We start from the raw sequence: 6,000 nt of genomic DNA on the forward strand, positions 1-6,000 counted from the left end.
CTCATTGTATTCATTGTATTGATTATATCTTTCATTACCAAACAACACATTAAGATCACTTACTTGATGTACATTTTTAGGTATGTTATCCATACATGTGTGTCTTAAGGGGACATGGAAGTCCTAATAAGTCATTATGTCTGTTATACGTTATGATAGGTATTCATATGTTTACTACCACATAATAGGTCTTATTAGGTGATAATGAGTCTTACATTACCAAAAAAAACATTAAGATCACTTATGATACATTTTTAGGTGTTAAAAATATTCAAGATATAACAAGTTACTAAGAGGGGAGGGGTGAATCAGTAACTTTACAACTTTTAAGTTAATTCTACATAAACTAGAAAATCATTCATTCACCTAATCTGATGCATGCAAGAGATAAATAAATATTCATAACACATATGCACAGAGATTTTGGTGACTTAGAAACCTTCCAAAATAGAAAGTAAAACTAGGGTGGGGATGAAACCCACAAAGCTTCTTTTCTGCAGTAGGAAGTTAGCCGGTTAAGGCATACAATGATCACTTCTGGTGATCTGCCCTGTTAGGAGAAAAGAGGATTGCTAGATCCACCTTGTTAAAGGATTTAAAACATACTTTACAAGTATGCACTCTGTTAGGAGATTTATACAAAGACTGTTAAGTCTACCTTGTTAGAGGATTTTTAGATGATTCACCTGTTAGGATGAACCAATCAGATCTACATATACCTTGATTAGATCCTTTGCAATAATCACCTCTTGTGATTGATGAAGTCTTTACTGCACCTTGTGAACCTTGCTAATATACTGCTATTCTATTAAATTCACATCTGTCTCTTGTATCACAATATATTCATACATGTCTCATATCCATTACAACAATTACAACTCTGTATTATATACCATTTCAGTAATTATAGATGCAAGGTCGGCTGAACACAAGTAAACAAAATATAATTGAGTCAGCCAAATAGTAAAATAAACTCGGGTTCTTCAAACAGACTTGATGACCTTCTGATACACGACATCCACTATGTTACACGACATCGTCATGCACTCGGTAGAGGTAGGGGCCTAGTTCATACTAGTCATACAACGTTGCCTAGAACTCGGTAACCATTGGTGACTCGGTAGATATAGTGTCACTCGGTAAAAAATAATTTCTTTGTTAACCGATTGAGCTTGGTTAACACTGAGTCCTTCACTCGGTCAATACTAAGTCCATATTTAATCGGTTAACACTAAGTACATCTTCACTCGGTTAACACTGCATCCATCTTTACTCGGTTAACACTGCTTCTATCTTTACTCGGTTAACACTGTGTCTTCGATGCTCGATTTGAACTGTGTCTTCGACGCTCGGTTTGAACTGTGTAATGAGTGTTGTCACTAATAGCAAATACCTTTATGCCAAAAATCTCCCCCTTTGGCATTAGTGACAAAAAAAATTATGAATCAAAGTTTATGTGCAAAATAAAAATGACATACAGTTCAAAATTGATCTTTTTGCAAATCTTGCAACACATATCCTTTTATTTACATATATCTCCCCCATACAATATTTACAGTATTTATAAGTCAATACATATATCTTTTGCATAGTTAGCTCTTGAAGTCTATCTCCCCTTTTTTGACAATAATGCCAAATAGTATATATTTATACGAAGATTCAAAAATGAGAGATAAATTTTGAATGTATGTTGAGAATAAGAGCCAAAGTCTTATCCCAATTTTTTTGCAAAAGTTTGCTAGTGGAGAGTGCAATTTGAACTTCTGCAGAGAGTTCAATCATGTGATTTGCAATAGAGAAGTTGTTGTCATGGATCAATGTTTTAGAATGAGCAATATGCTTCTGCATTGTGTCCATGACAGGAAGGACCATATTCTAGATGTTAATGAGAGTAGACCTGATCCTTTCTTCCTCTCTCAGCAATTCTGCCTGTTTCTCTGACAAAAACCTTATTCTTAGATGATGGGATGAACTTGCACTGTGGTCACATTGCAGCATTTGGGCACTGACCTTCATATCCGCATCAATTTTATTCAACTTTTCTCTTATTTCCTTAGTAAACTTGGTAACATCACAGAGTTTGCCAAAAAGTGAAGTTACATTATTAAAAGAATGTTCAAAATTACTCAAAATTGTAGACAATTCTACTTGTTTTACTGCAATATGCTGAGCAATGTGCTCAAGCACCTTATTGTCAAATTTCTTCTCTGTCTTTTCATTCAATTTCTCTTGGCCGGAGCTATTCTCATTAAATTTATATACAACCTCTTCTAACTGAATCAAAATGTGTTGAGTAGAATCTACTTCAACACCTATAGCATCTGTTATGATATTCTTAGCATTCTCCATAATGCTATATTCCTGGTCTCTCTCATGCCTCAGCTGTTTTTGCCTAGCTTTATGTTCTAATAGCTGACTGAGCATTCTCATTTCATCAACTGATGTAGTATCTAGATCTATCTTAGGAATGACAATGTCCTTATCCAGATCTATTTCCTCATCCACTGCCTTACTAGAAAACATGTATCTCTTTGGTTTTTCTGTAGTGACTGCACCTTTGCCCTGTAGGTACACTTATTGTACACTCTGTAGTAGAAGTTGAAATACTTGAAAAACTTACTGCTATGACTGAGGATAACTCGATCAAAGAAGGTGGCTGCAGCTCGAATAATGAAGTGGTAGACACTTGCATAGATGGTACCCGGAGCTGAGAGGAGACAGGTGAAGATTGATCAATTGATGAGGCTATTGAGCTCACAATCTTACTAGTAGAAGCTATCTCCATAGTTGATGTACCTATTTTAGGTGGAGAGTGAGGAAGAGATGCAATGACTTCGGCTGCAATTATTAGTGGATCTTCTTCCTCCTTAGCTTTTTCTGCTTCTTCCTTCATTTCTCTTTCAGCTTCTTCCTCAACTTCTAACATTAATGATTGCAGGTCTTCTGGAATTTCTTCAATGTCATTACCATCATCATCATCATCATCATTATCATCACTGTTGTCACTGTCCTTGATTTCAACAGTATCATCACTAGGTTTGTGTAGATGATAGATATTTTTCCACATGTTTGTTGCATCATTTACTACATGCTCAATGTCTTTGACAAGTATCAAACAAGTGTGGAATCTAATCATCATGTTACCTTCATGGTCTTTCAGTGATTTCTTCACTTCAGCATCAGTGAGACTCGGCAAGAGATTCCTTAGGGTCTGCTCATAAATGCCTTTAACAGTCTTGGTTGCAGCTTCCCATATTGGTTGCAACCTCTCCAATAGCTCTTTGGAGATCTGAGAGGCTATCTGGTCCAGGGAGTATTTCCATTTACCCATTTTGTTCAGTACTAGTTCCTCAATCTGCATTTTCTCTTGTTCTGTTCTGGTTTCAAACTTCAATGCTTTGAAGTTTGTGAAGCTAGCTCCTGCATCTAATTGCTTCAGTCTTGCCTCAAGGGTGAGTGGAGGCTTAACAAGTACAAGTTCCTTCTTTCCCTGTCTTGTTCTCCTGGAGAACATTGTAGTAGTTTGCTTTATAGGTTTGGTGATAGTCACCTTACCTTTCTTTCGTTGAGGCTCTTCTTCTTTTTCAGACTCGGTTTCCTCCTCTTCTTCATCTTCACCTCTCCCTTCTGTTATCATGAGAGGGCCAACATCTGTTTTCAGTTTGGCTATGCTCCTCTTTCCTTTGCTAATGGCCTGAGGGATTTTAACTTGAAGCTCAATTCTGGCCTTAGCTTCATCATATGTTCCAAAAACTAGTTGCCTTGGGTCTACAGGTTTATTTACCAGTGCTTCTATGATGTCTTTGGTTTCATCAATATTCACCTCATAGGGAAGAGGTTTCACCCATGCTACCCGAGGCCTGACTGCCTGTATGTATACCTTGTCACAGTCTACCATGAAACATACATCTTCCTTGTACTCTTCAACAAGTCTTGGAGGAATTTGGAACCTATTGTTCATTCTTTCCTTAAATTCTTCAAAATAACTATCTAAACCACTGTCAAAATTTTCACCTAATTCGGCGATGAATTCATTAATTTGATAAAGAATTGGGATATCCTTTTCCCATACTATTGATCCTTTAGATGGAAAGGACTTTAGAACATAGAAAAACAAACAAATCAAAATTGAACCAAATTTATAGGAGTTGTTCTTGGAAGTCCTTATGCTTTCCATATTTTTATTGAATTGGAACAAAAGCAATTCCGATAAATCAAACTCTACATTCTTCTTTACTATTTTATATGCCAAATCCACAGCTTCACAGGATACACTGTTTGGATAGCTTGAACTGTAGATTTTATGAGCAATGACATGAATGCCAAATCTCAATTCAACGTCAGTTACTATACTAAGCTTAAGTCCTCTGCCATCCCATTCTACTTGGGTTAGTCTCTGCAATTCTTCCCGACCTAGGGTTTTGGTAGTCTTGGCTTTGCTCAACATGGGGAGTCCAGTAATTTTGCTAATCATTTTCTTAGTGATAGGTATTGGTTTCTCTAACCACAATTGCCATTGTGAACCCGACTGAGTACATACCTAACCCATTTTACTTGAAATTTCCTTGGCAAATGCAAAATATGGGTTAACCCTTTTGTTTCAAGATGTTTATGTTTAGGTTTCAAGGTTCCATCTATGCTCATTTCACCTAGGGCATTGTCAATTTCCAGGTTTCCAAGTTCTTGAATGGGACACTTGAAATGAGAGAGAATGTCATTAATAAGAAGTACCTTTGGAGGGATTTGTGACTGAGCACCGTTAGGGTCCAATGATTCTGCAATTTCCGGTGCCAATTTGAAGTTTGGGGTCTTCCATTCCTCTCCTCTAACTAGCATTTCTAAACCTTTCTTTGTCTTGGAGATGCCACTTCCAGATGCCATTGCTACTCGGTAGGTGTAGAAAAATTCTGAACAGATTCTTTGCCCTTTTGAAAAAAAAAAATTCGCTCGAAAATGCTTTAAGCTCGCTCTGGAATCGCAAAAGATAACTTAGCTCTTTGTTCACAGTGAAAAATGAGATCAAATTTTGCCCCTTTTGACAAAAAAATTGCCATAAATGTTTTGGTACGATGGTAGATGAAATGGCAGGTTGTCCTCCACTAGCTCGGTAGATATTATCAACTCGGCGATCAAATGAAAACATTGAAGTACCGACCTAACTGGGTTAGGTCACGAACTGACCTTGCTCGGTTGACACAACCCGGTCAATGAAACTTTTTTGTGCCTGACCGAACTCGGTAAAGTCTCTTACCGACCTAACTCGGTAGCTGCTACTCGGTTAATGAAGCTTTGTTACACTCGACCGAACTCGGTAAAGTCTTGAACCGTCCTGAAGTCAAAGTGTATCTGAAATACTAATTTGATCATCCTTCTTCCTTTGGAGCTGCTTAAGATAAATCTTGGAGGATGCAGTTCCAATCTTTCTTTTATGAATATTAATTGGAAATGGTGGAATCACCCATTTCTTGAGTGACATTTCCATTACTTGATTTATTTTGCTTGGTAGATTTTGGAATCCACTGTTGCTTCATTTGCTTCCAAATGTTGTCTGCTTTGATTTTCTTCTCATCTTCAATTCTTTTGATATTAATGCAATTTTTAGCTATATGACCAAGTTCTGTACGTGTATAGCATCTTACTGTAGTGTCCTTTTTCCTTAGGTAATGTCTAGCACAATTTATGCCAGAATGTCCATATTCTCCACAATAGTGACATCTGCACCAAGTGTTGTAGTCCCATCCAAATATGGCTTTGACAATCTGTTTAGCTAGATTGAATGATTTGGTTTTGCACTAGAATGCTTTGTGACCATGCTTTTTGCATTTGTGACAGTTGCCCTCAAATTTTGGTTTTTCTTTACACTCATTTGCCTTATGACCATGCTGATTGCAATTGAAGCATTTGCCACTGAATTTTGGTTTCCCATTGCTCCAGCATTTGTTTGATGTATGTCCTAACCTGCCATAGTGATTACAAGTGGTCTTTTATTCCTTTGTTCAC

Source organism: Cupressus sempervirens, chromosome 3 (genome assembly GCF_028749045.1).
Source record: "Cupressus sempervirens isolate cs-2001-9-10 chromosome 3, ASM2874904v1, whole genome shotgun sequence".
Taxonomy (NCBI): Eukaryota; Viridiplantae; Streptophyta; class Pinopsida; order Cupressales; family Cupressaceae; genus Cupressus; species Cupressus sempervirens.